We start from the raw sequence: 17,930 nt of genomic DNA, 5'->3' as shown, positions 1-17,930 counted from the left end.
ATTTTTTACTCATGCAGTAAACTGGTGTAAAATCGCTTCTATGAAGGATTGGGTCTTCTGGGACAGAAAGGGTTGCACAGTTTATTTTCATTTTTTTTTCTCGAGATAAGAGAAAACATTGGCTCAAAACCCTTCAACAAAGAAGCAAACGTATTTGACAACATGATGTGTCCCGGTGGAAAGCTCCTCTCGCTGCAGTTAGAATCACCGTATTGCTCTTCGTTCATGACGAAATATAGCAGCAACGGAAAGGAGCTGAAAATTTGGACTTGGATCAATTTTTATTGATAACATGATAAAAGGAAGAAAGAAGTTGGAGATGGAACGAAAATTGAAATAGACATTGAAAGAAATCGAATTTAGAAAGTGTTCCATATCTCTGAACAACTATGGAGTAGGTGAAGAAATGTTATGGAGATATTTCTGTTCTTACCTTCTTCCGTAGTCCTTCACTTTATAGCAAGCTAAAACAAACTATTTATAAAGAAGAAGAAGAAAGTTTCTTTTCGACATTTCTGAAGTTTCTCAATTTCTGTTCCAGAGTAGGAAACAAATTACACATGTATTAGATGGAATGCCAGTTCTTCGTGCGAGGAGAACGTGTTTGTAAAAATGGTTTGAACCTTCTTCAATCCCTTTGAATACACATTTCAATGAACTGAAATGAAATGCAATCTTTTAGTTTAAAGTCCCACAATTATGCCCTTTAGGCTAAAGGAGATGATGATTAAGAGGCTTCATCCCGGCGAAATTAAAATACCGCTAATTTTGCAGTAATTATGTGATATCTTCAAATAGATAAAAGATAATCGAAATGTGGAACAAGAGCACCCTAGACAATATCATTTTACATGAGATACCGTTATCACGATTCACACTTATCTGCTTTCGATTTCGAGCCATTTGAAAATCGGCATTTATTTTCGCGTTTCTAAACGACTGAAAACGGAAAGTCACTAGGTGATTTGTGATAACGGTACCTTAAGCGAAATAATATTGTCTAGGGCGCTCTTGTTCCACATTTCAATTATCTTTTATCTATTTGAAGATATCACATTATTATGCTAAAATTAGCGGTATTTTAATTTCACCGGGATGAGGCCTCTTAAGGCAAGTGAATGATGATGGAATAATTGGTAGAATGAGGAAGTGGGAGGAAACGGGAGTACACCGAGAAAACCCATGGACACAATGTTCTCCATCACAAACTTATTTGGCCGGGGATCGAATCAGGGGCCCCATGCAGCAGAGGTAAGCACTCTACTACTGACGCATTTCAATGAATGTATAATTATTTAAAAAAAATAATAAATAAAATAATCCATTTTGGCATACATTTTGAACTCCACGATTCCCGAAGGTTATACCTGTTATCAATGAGAAACGATAATAATATTTGAAGCATATACAGTGTTCCAAAATTCATTTCAAACAGGTAAATCGTTTTCCGTGATGCGATCACAAACAGCAGATAATGTGGATCCCAATGTGATAAAGAGATATAGAAATTGCCCCTACCTCTTTAAAACTGGAATTATGGAAAATCCTGAGTTATCTATGCATGTATTTGTAATGAGGAGTTTACGTACAGAGTGTCATTTTCCTAACATGAGGGGCTGATATATATTGCATTATTTGTAAACATAACGAAAAAAAAAGAACTATATAGAATAAGACCTTCAGCTTAAAGTGAAAACTGAACCACTGCACTTTCAATTCTTTTTAACCAGGAATCAAACCCGGGATGTCATACGCTAACGTCACGTCACGCGCTATAGAAACTAGATTAGAGAGGAGGAAGGGATGAGGAAATTGGAAATAGTACATCTTCAGTCGGAAGGTGACAAAATTGTTAGAGATGAACGCCAGGTAGAAAAAGTACATTTTGCAGCTATATTTTGTGATAAAACTACTACAAGTGAATCATTAAAAATAATAAAAAACATAATAAATAAAAGCTTATTCGAAATGAATGTGCAAAACGGGAAATGTTATCAATAGTCGCTTTAAAAAAATAAAAATGAAATGAAATCTTTGAGATTTATGTCCCACAGTTACGCCTGCTAGGCTAAAGGAGACAGTGATGATGATAAATGAATGAAATGGTGGAATGAAGAAAGTAGGAAGAAACGGGAGAATACCGAGGAAACCCACGCACACGGTGTTTGTCCACTACAAAGTTCACTTGACGGGAGCAGGGTTTGAACCTGGGACCCCATGCACCAGAGATGAAAACTCTACCACTGAGCCACCGCGGACCTTCTTTTTAATAAGAGTAGTACATAGTTCATTAGAATTTCCTAGGCATCAATCGTAGGGTATATATTAGTGAATTATTATTCCCCCTGCATATCACCAAAAATAAAGTGATACTGTAACTTGAAGTTCAGCTTTGAGAGAAATATTTGTAACTTCGTTATGTATGAGAATAAAAATATTAACTCGGACAAATATGAATAAGACATTAATATCTTCGACATTATCACTAGAAACTAAATTTTCCATTCTAGGTATTATTTTAATATTTGGTAGCTGTAAGCATTCGTCGTTGTTGGATCTTAATTTAGAAATTAGATTTTAAAAAAAGGCAAGAACCCTTCATTACCAACTCCTAGTTCAGAACATCGATACAAAGAGAAGGAGAAGTGTACACTCCGCATCAAGAAAGAAAGAAAAAAAAGCGACAGCTAACGCCGTGCAGTTAGGCCACCCAATATACACCTTCTTATTCCATAATCGTGTCAGGTAGAGCTCTCCCATACTAAAATTAGCTAACAACATTAGCGCAATTCTTATTTCAAACTACACATGTATTAGTTTCGATAAAATGAAATAACAAAACCGAGACAAAACAAGATTCATAAGTTGCTATAGGGAGAAACTGAAACACACACAATGAAAAAAAGAAACCAATGGATGTCTATTACACAGAGATTCAGAAATTAGGAAGAGAGAGAGGAGAGAAGAGGAGAGGAGAAGAGAGGAAAGAAAAAGAAAAGGGAGAACAGATAAAACTGTAGAATTTTATATATATATATATATATATATATATATATATATATATATATATATATATATATATATATATATATATATATATATATGATGTTTCAATGACTGTGGTAAAGAAAATAGCAACAAAACGTGGACATAAAAGTGAATATAAACAATACTCTCATTCCTTCCCTTGCAAGAATTTTAATCTCTGTTCTCCATGGCATGCTTCACAAATGCACCTTCCAAATCGATACATGCTTGGAGACTAAGAGCAACGTTGCCACAAGCAGTTTAACAGACCCTTACTGATATATTGTGATATATTTGGTGGTTCTAGGACACTCCTTTCTATGAGAAAAGCTGATAGCACACACAATACTTTTTTATAGGCCTATCAGTATATATTTTAACAAACATCGTCTTGGGAAAGTTTAAGTAAGTGGAGATGGCATTTTTCAAAAGTTAACTTAATGAACTGCATGCCTTCAGTTAGCACACTTTCTGGAAAAGGAAAAACATAAAATTAACACTTGTGTTAGAGACAATATCGAAATTAAAAAAAAAAAAAAAAAAATGTATCTGACCTGCCTAGGTGAAAGTGAAATTCATCTGAATCTCTCATTGCCTGACTGATAAGCCGTAACGTTAACCACTAGACTACGTCAGTTGGGTGTGTTCTCACTCATATCCATAATAAGAAGTATAAAAATCTTGCTATTTCGGAGCAGTAATAATAGCAAGCACCTTGTCTAGTGAATGGCAAAAAACAAAGAAATTGAAAGAATGGAATGTCAGAGAAGAGGCAACTCCAGAAACAATAAACAGACTTAGGAGTGGGAGGAGACCGCGGGGGAGGGGTGCACGTTATTGGTCAGCTGGTTCGTCCTCACTTCTCGTCTTGCACAGTTGTTATGGAAAGTAATTAAGGTTCTTTCTGTTCGTTTTTCCTCGTTTCCGCAGGAGATTCACTGTAGTGGAATCAATTATTGTCCAGAGGCAGAGAGGAAGAGAGAAAGGAGAAGTTAAGGTTTCGAGATGCTCGCCGACCAAACGTCGAAAAAAAAAAAAAAACTCGTATCATCAAGCTGCTAAACAAGAGTGTAGAAAGTCTGTTGTTGTTGGCTTCTCAGCCTTTGTTTTCATGCTGTCTTACACATTTCCCACATTTTATTAAAAGACTTTAAAAAAAAGAAAAAAAAAAGAAATACTAACCCATCCAGGTAATAAACGTCGTAAAATGTTGGTTCAAAATAATACAATGGTTTGTAATTATTTATTAGGATTCAACATTGAAGCTTTTGTTAAACGGTTCAACACATTAGGATCTTCTATTCTTTTTTTATTATATCTCGTCTGTTTTTGTCACTTTTTTCTTTAATTTCGTTGGATACAGTAAATTAGAGAGAAACACACTTATAAATCCAAAGAACTGTCTAGGTTCAAGCAAATGAAAAGAAAAGAACTTTTTGGAGGCCATTTTTCTTATTTATTCATTTTTTTAATTTATTTTCGTCCAGTTTCAGTTTAGGTTATGAATCAAATTCAATTCTCTTTTCTCAAAGTGAGAAAGATGTATATTTTCGAAGAAAAAAGTGCAACATATTGCAACATATCTGAGACTTCGTATTATATATATATATATTGTGTGTGTGTGAACTCATCCAGAAAAGTTGGTGTCAATGTACTCTCACAATGCATTCTGCATACAAGTTTGAAATAATTAAACTTTAAATAAATAATACAGACGTTCAGAAGATTTTTTTTAAAGAAAACAAAAAAATGAAGGTGTTTATTTATCTATATAATTAGCAGAAGAACTGAAACTATCTTTTTTTTAGAGTTTTACGTCCTAGGGTTATGCCGGTTAGGCTAAAGGAGACGGTGATGATGAGTAATGAATGAAATGGTGGAATGAAGAAAGTGGGATGAAACGGGAAAACACCGAGAAAACCCAAGCACACGGTGCTTGTCCACCACAAACTTCACTTGGCGGAGGCTGGGATTGAACCCGGGACCCCAAGCACCAGTGGTGAGCGCTCTACCACTGATACCTGAAACTATTTATTTGCATGTGACATATTAGGAGGTCTCTAAAAATGACAGGCAAATTTGAATACTTTCATATTTAGCTTCTTTCTGTTATAATTTGTTTAACATTGAATGAATTTATATAGTGTATGTTATGCAGTTAAGCTAGCATACTAGTCTGGTTATGAACTCAACACTTCTGAATGTTTGCAGATGAAAAATTATATTGTTACAAGTATCCAATACACTACCATTATATGCCAATTGGTTTATTAATAAAATATTGTCATTTATGTACTGAGTTTGTGGCATTTGTTATGTGACTATAGTTCATCCCTTAATTTGAGTTTCCCAAGAGACGCCAAATGGGGTATTTCATTCGCACCAATTTAATAGATAGAATTGTTTTTTTTTTTTTTTTTTCGTATGAAAATGAATTTAAATATGTAAACGACATAGGCCTAAGCAATTTTATGCAGGACTTTACATTATACTGTATATTAAGTGGCACATATAGGGATATACATGAGCACTGTCACTGAGAATATTAACATGTTATATTCGTGGTAAATAAATCATTGCCATTTTATCACACGCATGAACTACAGCATATATTCGTGATTGATAAGGATTATTGCAACTATTCACATTTTTATGTATCACTCAATCAATGTCCCTACGATTGTGTACATAATACTAATATTCTTGACCACGTATATGGCGCGATTCCCCAGTCCCATACAACGCTAAAATTAGACCATTCTGGTAAGGGTATGGACACACATTAAAACTAAAAAGATTTGTATCAAGCTTTGTAGTCACTAATGAAACACTGGTATTTTATATTGTTTTACGTGTTGTAGTTTTGTTGTTAAAAAGTATTGGAATTTATGACTTTGTGGACTGATATTACTTTCACGGTTCAGTGCTTCTAAAAGAAGGAGGGTTTAATAGGGACAAAAAAGGACAGGTGCTCGTGATAGTGTAACCCTACAAAACATTTCGCATGGCTGAACGGGTGTCTTCTATTTAGCTCCGCACGATAGGTATATTTAAAATTAAAAAAAAAAGACAAAATAAATAAACTTGCATGTGGTTTCTGACTGTAACGAAAAGTTTTTTTTTTTCTTGCATTTCCACGAATTCCTTACCTGTTGTCTGTCTTTGGAGTTACCGTCGTCAAACAGCTTGTATTTGATAAGCATAACTAGATCTTCACACATTTTTTGTGTCCCAACTAGTTAGATATTTTGTGATGGTGCAATAGTAGCGCTATAACAGCCATTAAAACATTTCTCTGATTTTGCATATGAATATATATATATATATATATATATATATATATATATATATATATATATATATAATTGCACAACTTGGAGGTCAGATAAAAACTGTAGTCATTAGCTCCACCTGCCACTGTAATTGTCCCCATACATATATGTTTATATATATAAGAAGTATTCTTGTCTAAGAAATAATAATAATAATAATAAACAATTAAAATCAACAGATTTCATTTTAAAAGTTTATTGTGGTACAAGTTTTAAGGACCTATCAAATGCTTATGGTTTAATATATGACGGTTGGAATACGCCTTAGGCCTTTAAATCAGTGTTGCATGGTCAGAACAATGGCGTGTAACATATATTTGAATGAAATGTAAGGTTTGCTTTTTGTGCTTCAATCACTGTTATTCTTGCCTAGCCTAATTTATAGCTAGTGAGGAAGAAATTGAGAAACCAATGCATAAATGATTAAATTATGTTTGAAATGTATAAGAAAATTATTGAAATCCAGTGATATGCATTATTTCTGCGTAACTTACCATTTTAACACACAGCTATTTACTCCTATAACCTGAATATGATTTTTTTTTTTTTTTTTTTTAAGGAATTAAGGAGTAGAGTCATTCATGTGCCAAGCAACATTTTTAGTCAGTAAGTTTTCTTTTGAATGGCATTTGCAATATGCCTTCCACAAATTAGTACAGTAATAGCATTAATAATAATATAGTAGACTTGCGATTATCGAAGTTCCTATCAACCAAACTTCTGGATTAACCGAGACAGTCTAAAAAAAATGCAAATTACAACTATTGTAAGAGATGGAGCCCAATTGCTAACTCCTAAATATCCGGGCTCAGCCGCCAGTCATCGTGGACCGCTATAATATGGCAGCAGCAAAGAGAGGCCCAAAGATGTCCCAGAAACAATTATTGAGATTTAAAAAAAAATGTTGTATGTACGTATACTAAAACTTTCATATAAGTTTCAGTATAGTCTATTAAACAATTCCTATATATATTACTTATATATACAGTATGAGTCATTGTGCCTTCTAACAGCTGATATCCGTATTACCCGAGTTTGTGTGTGTGTGTATTCGAGATATGTTCTTTCCCAATTACGCATCGATAACATATTGTACTTCATTTCTACATAAACAACATACTACTATTTTGAAGTGGGCTGCTTACGTGTTATTAGAAACGTAATAAGTCAGCGTCCCAAGAATATGTTCTATCTCCTCTCTTAACGATTTATTCAAATCGGAAGTAGTTCAAATTGATGATTTTTGGTTTTAACATTTATCACTATAGACCAAAAACTTTAAGAGATAGCGAGTAATGGCTTTTTGATAGACTCAGCGTCCGAGATTGATCTTACCCTATTGCAACCAAATCTTACAAACAAACTACCACAAGTTTGAGTATTGAATTCCCATAGTTCGGAAGTCTACCGTAATTTCACGCAGTGAAATAAAACTCACTCGTTTGATCAATATAGATATATCTATCTATCTATCTTTCTATATATCTATATCTATCTATCTATATATATATATATATATATATATATATATATATATATATATGACAAAACGATTAAAACAACCACGAATAGTTTAATGTGCAGATTGATTTTGAAGTTATTGCACTATTGTTTTGTGTCATTCAATTTGAAACACTAATAATGTATAAATAACTTATTAATATACGTATAAACATTAAGGGACTAACGTAAGATTATGATTCATTACTTTTCTGTAGTACTAAACACTATGCACTTTCGATGAGATTCTGAAATATAATTTTCTGGCTTAAGAATTTCCCCCGAATGGCGTTTATTCTAGCTTTGGGACTGCTTTGATTTAATTTTAAAAATAAAATAAAATTTGACCAAAGAAAATTACATCTAATAAATAAATAATATTTTCTTCGGTCAAATTTTATTTTTTAACTAAGATTTATTTTAAAAAATAATAAGAGCCCATAATTTTCATTTAAAAAATATAACACACTTTAATATACTTCCATTAGGCTATAGGCATCCTTTGTCAAGATGCACAATTAATTTATAAGGCATAATATACTAGGGCAGTTAAAACGTTCCCGGAATTTTGTTGCAGCTCTTTATTGCCACAACATAAGTACACATCTCCTTAATCGCCTTCAGAATAGGCATCTTCGGAAAACATACACCTGCTCAACTACTCCTGCCATTGCAGGAAACACAGATGGAAGTCCTCGTTTGGTATTTTCCACAGTTTAGCTCTCCGCAGATCAGTTCAGCCGATATCTTCAACTGTTGGGTTTGGTCGTCTTCTAAACTGTTGAAACGGGGCACCTTTGATGACAATTTTTCTTTAAACCGTTGTCGCCGTAAATTGTTTTAAGGCTACCAACATCTCTGAAGCAGATTTCCGGAATTTCGACATGAACTTGATGTTTGCTCGTTCCTGAAATTGCGACATTCCGCAAACTGATCATCATGCTCTCCTCCGACCAGTTACGCTACTCATATGCTGCCTGTTATGACTTGTTTACACTTGTCAAATTTATAATTAGGCAACCTAAGGATTGTACAGTACAAGAGTCATTGTAATTTCATCACAAATGATAAAACTACAGCAATATTCCAGAAACTTTTCGACTGGCCTGGTCGATTGGTCTGCAATAAGAAATTATTTGAAATAATTCCACTATGTATCTGTAAATAAATCGAGCCAAATTTATAATTAATTACATTAAAGTCTCAAGGTGTGAAACGAGAAAATAAAATTCAGAGAGCAGGTTATGGATTAGTTCGTGCACAGTGAGGACGTAACTCAATATTAGTTTCAAACCTTAAAAAAAAAGAAGAAGAAAAGAAAAGAAAAAAAAAGAAAAACTATATTTCTTTCAATAGTATAATACAATTGAAGTTTGAGAATGATAGTTTATGCTATCGCTTAAAAAAAAGTTCAGAAAAGGAATTTCTATGAGTGGGACATTATTAAATTCGAAAATTTATTTATGGAATAAAGTTTTTAAAAGAAAAGCTCACAAACATAGGCAAATGTACTTTCAGCTTGTCTTTCTTTTTTTTAAATAAAATAAAATAAAAAGGAAGTACTGGATTCTATTTAGAACGAAAATAATCCTTGATCCTTGTACAATTAAATGACAACCATACTTAATACCATTGACGCTTGAAAGAACTGTAGTGCAAGTTTCTCCAAGACTGATACTTTATCATCCTTTTGTTAATTACAATTCATTTTGTTTCTTCTCTTCTCTCATTTGTAGACTGGATCTTTCTTTGTTCCTTCAACCCTCTTAGCTCTTGTGATTTCTCTGGACTTCGTAAGGAAGAAAGGAAAAGGTGGTGGTATTTGTAAGATTCAGTACAAAAGAAGGTGGAAAATAAAATTTAAGAAAATGGTATTGGTTGTTACGTGATTGCTTGAAATTTATCTAAGCGTGAAGGAAACACCAATCTTTTACTTTCACAATGTAACGCTTCTTGTTTCCCTTTTTTCATATATATATATATATATATATATATATATATATATATATATATATACGTATTTAAAGTTCTCGAAGTGTTAGACGTTCCAGAGAGAAGAGCAATTAGTAGATATAGTTAAGTACAGGAAAAGAAACTGGTTAGAACATTAATTAATAATTGTCTTACAATTAGTAGCTATGTCACTGCTTGGACTATATACGTGCCTAGGAGTTGTATTTGTGTAACAGTGTATTTTATAGGTACAGAGTTAATACGCGCATAAACAAACAATATATCCCAGCAGTAAATGATTCCAGAACTATCATGAAGATTGGCAACGAACCACATATTTTCACTACCGCCACATCACAGTTCATTTTCTCGATTTTCTCGGAAATTGCTCACGAGGATTTATTCCTAATTATCTTACCTTGTTCAGTTTGATATAATCTATCGACGGTTTCATTTTTTGCACAATATCATGATTAAACAAACATTAAAAAAAAACTAAGAGTTAATAATAAATTTGGGCTATATCTCATTAATCATATATTATACTTGTAATTTATTTATTTGTTTGATTTTTTATGTTCCATGATTGTGCCATACAATAGTTAAAGAAGACGATAACAGTTTAATAGATAGAATGGAATTAACTGTAAAAGAACGACACATATTCATGTCGTAACTCCAATTTCGCAGAGTAATGCCTGATACTACTGAATATGTTTGTTGGTATGGCATGAATATATTCCGTAAGTTCAATGACAACAACAGCTTTCGAAATATCACAATTGTTTGTTAAGATATACATGGTATGGCTAAGTATGAGAAGCAAATCTTAGGTACGAAGAATCGGAGTTTCATCTTAGGCTATGTTTAGCTTCTGGTGTACCACTTCAACATTCTGCATATGGGACACCTATACCTAGATATAAAGAAAATAATGTTCTACTTCTTCCACCAATTACTTCATTAATTTTCACCGCCACTAACCAGATTATATCTATTTCGTCATGGTTAGTACACTATCTGTTGTTGCACATGCTTGCAGGTTCAAATTCCCAATTTAATAATAGACCTTATTTTCCGAAATATCAGTATGCGAAAGATCTTAAAACAAGTGCCATCAAAATGAAAATCAATGCAATTTTTCAGTTTAAGGACCCACTACTGTACTTTTTAAGCTAAGAGAGACGGATGATTAAGGCACTTGGATTATGTTGTAGAATGTGAATGTGAAAGGAATCAGAAATGTCCCGAGAAAACCCACAGACGCGATGTTATCCACCAGAAACTTACTTGCTTGAAGATCGAACCAGGGTGTTCCTACGCACCAGAGGTAGGCGCTTTACTACTGAGCTACCGGTCCACACAAATAGTCTAAGTCACTTGTATGCGCGTAAAGTCGTAAACTATGCACTCCATTATATTAGTCTTCAAGGCATGTACGTAGAAATGTGGAGCTTCTTGTCAAACGGTAACTTTTCTTTTCGAAGTTCCCCATTCACGATTTATGAATCTTGGTTGCTCTGTCGGAATGCAACAAGTTGATTTATGGTAATATGTGGATGGCTGTGGTAATGAGCTCTGCCCAGATTTCCATAGTCTGGAAATCTACTCTAGTTTCGCACTGTGAAACGAAACTCACTTGCTTTCGTATTTATTTATTTATTTATTTATTTATTTATTATAATGTAAACCAAGAAAGTTCTATCGCTTCCTTTGAACATCGATATGGCACCTACGATATACCTGGATACATAAGACGTAGCCATCAGCGTTGATGGCGTTCTGCTAACGTTCTGAGAGGCCACGAATTAAATCACAGTAGAACTTGGTGGGCCGTGAAGCGAAGAAGGTATCAAATGCATTTTGCATCTCTACTAGGGATGCGAACTGGTGTCCATTAAGGTGATTCTCCAGGGAATGGAACAGATTATAATCGGACGATGCAATGTCTGGGGAGTATCGCGCATGCAATAGCGTTTCCCATGCAAGGCTAGAATGGTATCCCGGGTCATCCTAGTCACATGGAGCTTAGCGTTGTCCTGTAACAGGAGGAGCCCCTTTGTGATTCAGAAGTGCTGGCTCCACAGTTTTGAGATTTTCTTGAATACGGCTTAACTGCTGAAAGTACACAGTTGCATTCATGCTTTGATCCGCTGGTAGCAGTTCCAGATGAACGATGCAGCGAACAGTCCACCAAGCACATAGGATGACCTTCTTCTGGTGAAGTGCTGGTTTCGGCTGTTTTGGAACCGGTTCATGGGATGCTAACCAATGATGACTGCGCCGTGGAGCTCCGTAGAGGACCCAGGTCTCATCACATGGCAACACGTTGTCCAGAAATTGCTCCTTCCTAAGACGTAACACAATAAAAACGCATGTGTTTGATGCGTTGCCTTCTGGCCCGGTGTCAAATAGTGTGGGATCCATCGACTCAACTTGTAGTGCTTCTCAAGTTGATGGAGGTGCTGCCGAGTGTTTTCTCCACTCACACTAAATTGTAGTTCCAATTCCTCTCATGTCTGTCTGGCCACTGCTCGCCTCAATTACTGCCTGGAGATCTTCATTTTGTACATGTGTTGTTCTTCCGACACGTAATGCGATAGCAGATAGCAAGCAAGACGACTCAACAAGTTGCACATGGTTCAACTCCTTGCAAGATGGAAAAAAATGTTGTATTCCCCTTTCAAGATTATGTTTACATGGAAAAATATAGAAGGGTTTCATTTTTTTTTCTTTAGTGACAGCTACAAGATTCATGTAACGTGACAACGTACCATCACGCTGAATTGTGGTCCCAGTTCCTCCCATGTCTGGTTACTTTTCGCCTCAATTGCTGCCTGAAGATCATTTTGTGCATGTTGGTCTTCCGGTACGTGGTGCGTCTTCGAGTGTTTCGTCACCGTCGATAAACTTGTTAAACCACCGCACCACTGTCCGCGTAGTCACGAAATCCTCATCAAAGGATTGGCATCCTTCCGCCCGCTACAGCCGCGTTGATCCCAGTTTGAACTAGTACGGCATACACGCCCTTATGACGCTCAGCGGAGGTCCCATGTTCACTTTGTCCTTACGTAAGTTCACAGTGTAAGTGAACTACCCTAACCAAGTAGTAAGTTTGATATACCTACAGAAACAGTTGCCATTTGCCTTATCTCCATTCGGATTCAACTCACGCGTGAGGGCCAATTGAACACATACCTCGATAAAAAAAGCTACATAACTTTCTTGGTTGCCTCTATGAAATGAAAATGTAAGGTTTGTCATTTCTATATATTCAACTATATATTCAAAAGGAATATATTCAACACGTTTGCTTTTATTATAAAATTAGTAATTATTGCAGAATTGTTTAGTAGTCGTTAAGATTTTCGCAAATAAAGAAAAAAAAGAGAGAAAAAATGTTTTGGAAATAAACTACTGCAAAATTCATCTCGATCTTTCGTTTCATTATACTTCAATTATGGAGTGGTTTTATACCTAAATTTCAATGGAAACAAGGAAGGGGTGTTAACTCAGTAGCAGAGCGCGTATCTCTGGTGCGTGGGATCCCTGGTTCGAACCCCGTTCAAGTAATTTTTTTGGTGGACGACATCGTTTTCGTGAGTTTTCTCGGTTTACTCCCGGTTTCTCCCACAATCGCATCCCACCATTTTTCCCACCATCATTCACTTGCTTTAACCATTCGTCTTCCTTAGCCTAACGGGGTTAAACGTGTGACGTTAAACTGAAAGGTTTCATTTCAAAGATTTTCAATTGAGAGGAATTATGGTAAACAAATACTTTTATTTTGTTTTGTGCGTATTTCGGTGTAATTTTCTTTCTTCCTATTTTTTGAACATTTATATTTTAAAATATAATTAACAATCATTCTTTTATTATCGCACTTTTTCTCAAGCCGATGGAGCACAACGATTATGGTCGATTAGCTGGGTGATGTATGCTAAACACATTGGTTCTATGACTGTTATTTCTGAATTCCTAGGTTCGGAGTCCACGTTAATCAGTAGGTCCACGTCTCATATAGCCTTGCTGCTGAACGGGACGTTAAACTCAAAATCAACTCAACTCAACTGAATTCCTAGGACAAATTTATGCTACCTGGTTAATTCAAGAATCTCCTAATAGCGTCATGCTACTGTGTCACTAGCAAATAAAAAAAAAACGTCGTAGCTAGAGTCGAACTCAATAATAATAATAATAATAATAATAATAATAATAATAATAATAATAATAATAATAATAATAATAATAATAATAATAATGTTTATTATAGTGACGCTGTTTATGTCCATTATCTGCTTTGGCACAGTGGTGCGCTGAGGAAATTATCGAGCTCCTGGTCGTATGTGAAGGAATTGTAATGGGAAAACTGGAAACGCGATTCTACCGTTTCATTTTGCAAATTGGTCAAGCAACAGGTGTCTTACCTTCTGCTCAATACTGCGAGGTGTACCCAAGGAACCACGGAATGCTCGGATCGATGCCTCCGCTTTACTACCTTGGAAGAAGGAATGTGCAGCAGATTGTGAAAGCACTTTCTAAGAAGAGCTTCAAATATCTCATTATTCCTGCTGTAGGTTATTACCTGAAAGAGCCTCAAATTAATGTCTTTTCCAATAAAATGGAAAGCAAAGATTCTTTCCTGAATTATTGATTGTCATCTTTACCACTTATAAGCGAAAACTTTTTTTTTTTTTTTTTTTTAGTGTCACATTATGTCAATGTATTGATCTTTCAGAGATATCCATTTGAGTTATTTTGATGATACTCTGATAATTTCGTTTTCATCGTTCTGAAAGTACGTAACGAAAGGAATGAACATACCAAATGAGATAAAGGAGGAAGCGTATTGAGTTATGATATAATATACCGGAGTTTGTTAAATAACTTATGTTAAGAGCTACTTTGTAGACACTTTTACTGTATTTATCTTCAGTAAAAATGCGATCAAATTCCGGAATTCATAATGCAGGTACTTTGATGGAAAAGGTTGAAAAGTTAAGCGAGATCGTAATTTTCAAAATTATTAAGAAGAAAACTGAAGTTTAAAAGCGTTAAACTTCTCAGTTATGTTCTTGAAACGTTTAGAGAAACAATTATCACTAGTCCATTCATATGTCCCTGAGTCTCTAAATTTTCTCCACTCTTGCCAAGGTCGTGAATGTAGACATTCTAAAGCCATTTTGTCACTTTACAAGAACCTCGTAGCTGTCATAAAAAAAAAAAAAAAAACATCTTGCAACCCTACAATATTACTCCATACAAACATTGTCTTGAAATAGACACATTTTTTTGTTCATCTTGCAAGGAGTAAAACAATGTGCAACTTTCTGGGTCGACTTGCTTGCTACCTACTATCGTCCTCCCGCTTATGTAAAAAATAAATGAGTTTCGCCGCTTCCAAAACAACGAATTCTTTTGGGCGGTGAGGGGAAGCGTTTTTAATGAGGAGGTTCACTACTTTTCCCAATAGGGTGAAGTGCTGCATGGGTGGAGGTAGCTTTATTGCTTTCAGAATGTTGTAATGTGTAAACAGTAAATATAAGGATCAGGTTGCAAGATTATTTTTTAATAACAGCTAGAAGATTCTTGTAAAGTGGCAACCTGGCTTAAAATAAATTTATTTATGCAGAAACAAATGCCCATCCATGTGCTAAACCTAGACAATCTGAAATAATGTCACTCATTAACGTCAAGTCCAACTGCTTATATCTTCCAGGCTTTTGGGCCTATCTAAAAGTCATCCTTCAGCACCAGATAACTATTCTATGGTATATTTTCAATATCAGGTACGAGTCTCACTGCTCTTAAACAGTCCAACTATTTTAATTTTGCGTATTCTGCGAGGGTCGTTCATTCTATTCTAACTCCTAAGGTGAGAGTGGATGAGGAAGAAGTTAGAATCCACACTGTTGAATAACAGCTTTGTAAGCAATTCCTCCGTGCACACGAGTACTGTCGCGCAGCTTTGTAGACACCGTAACGTTTTGCACCTTAACAAAACCGAACGATAAACTTTTGTTTGTGTCCAAAGGAAGGATTATGTAAGATGAGAGTGTTTAGTTTTATGTTCTTTCTTAAGATTCCTCTACATAGTTTCCGTGCAGTGATATATATTTCTCCCACCGCTTTTTGATCTTTGAAAAACCATCATTATAGAGCTCTGCAGTTTGCTTGGAAAGCCATTGTTTCATCTCCATTATGACTTCATCTGTATTGTCAAAATTTCGGACTCGCAGTGGATTATTTATCTGTGGGAACAGGAAGAAGTCAGTTTGTGCAATTAGGAGAATAGCTCAGATGCGACAAAAATTCTTTACACTGGCGCTGCTAGGGATGCATGAGCGGGTGCATTGTCCACAAGAAGACGGATCTGTTGGTGAGCATTCTGCGACATGTTTGCTAAACAGCATTTAGTAACTTTCTCAGAAATAAGCAGTAGTATGTGTCAGTGATAATTAATCCCTTTTGGAGGTTGTATGTAAGGGTTATCCCCCGAGAGTCCCAGAACAACGAAGGTACGACGTGACCAGCAGACTTTTTCACTGCTACTTTTTGTGGGGGAAGGGTGAAGAGTAATTTCACGTTTTACTCATCTCTTTTGCCTCCGGATCATATAGATAGGTTCAACATTCTTCCATAGTTATCAGACGGGAAAAATACATTTCTTCATCTTTCTCCAAAATACAAGTGACTCGACATGTCACGATGTGTTTGTTTCAGAAGAGTAGTGAACAAACGAGGAACCCAACGTGTTGACACCTTAGATATGTCCAGCTCTTCATGAATTATTTTCGGCACACTGCATAGAGCAGTCTTCTTTGTTGCATGACGATATGCCTGGTTATTCGTCTGACTTTGGGATCAGCTCTTCGATTTTCCTCATTGTGGCGTCGTCGTCCGTGATTGATGGACGTCCAGGCCTTGGCCTATGTGAAAGAGACATGCGAGCTGTTTGGAGATTCCTCTTCCACTTCACGACAGTGTCAAAGAATGGGAAATCACAACCATACACAAACTTTAATTCATCATGAATTTTCCGAGCGCTGCAACCCTTCAAATATTGAAACTTAATCACAGTACGAACTTCTATATTCTCCATATTGCACTTTACTGGCAACTAGCGCTACATGTAAACTAAATGGCATAGGGATGCGCACGAGACGAGTCGAGACAGGATTTTCCTGACAAAATTCGAGTCGAGATACGGCTCTTCCAATAGAGAAATATACATATTTTCCAGTCGAGACATCACTTTTACAGCACATTTTCGAGACTAGACAGCCACAAATCTTGCATCGTGTGCATCCCCACATATATGAATAAATTTCATCAAATCGTACCTAAGGTATATCGTATACGCAGGTTAAATTACATTAAAATAACTCAATAACTTTTGAGGAATTATTTTTCTTTCGACACTTTTTCGTATGTTGATCGCCTCTAGTATTTATGGAGTCCCCTATATATAACTTTCTTTATATGCCTGTATGTTTGTCAATTTAACTCCATACATTTTCTCAACTCTATATTTTCGTAATTCGTTATTAAATAAAAAAAATGGTTTTCGTTTTTTTTCTTCAGTAAAACGAAAATTGAAAATTTCACGAAATGCGAACAACACTAATGAATATTGTATTTCTTCATCGAAACCAACTGTACTACTTAAAACTTAAATAAAAAAAAAATAGTAGTTTCAAGTATACACTACATAAAGAAGTTTGGTTTATATGATATGATTTTTCTCAATTATTATTTAAACCGGAAGTAGTAGTAGACTTTTAAAGCTTCTGGTTTTAGTACAAAGATTAGAGTAAGATGAATATATATTCTTGGAACACATTCGTGTTTCTTTATTCGTCGAAAGTGCTTAAAGAAAGGAGCAACATGATGTAATCATGTTTTGTTTCAAATACGAAAAAAAAAACACTAGTTGAACGCGCAGAATGATGCAGAACGCGTGTGGAAAGGACTGTGTTAGTCAAAGCAAAGTGTTTGAATGGCTTTCTCATTTCAAGAATGGTCGTTTTTGACGTCATTTTTTGGCGGGGTGAAAAAGAAGGGCCAAAGTCCTTGAACGCTCCATATTCGCATGATTTGTCTCCAGTGCACTTGATA

Source organism: Thermobia domestica, chromosome 6 (assembly GCF_964235325.1).
Source record: "Thermobia domestica chromosome 6, izTheDome1.hap1.1, whole genome shotgun sequence".
NCBI lineage: Eukaryota > Metazoa > Arthropoda > Insecta > Zygentoma > Lepismatidae > Thermobia > Thermobia domestica.
Note: the sequence above shows the minus strand (reverse complement) of the source record.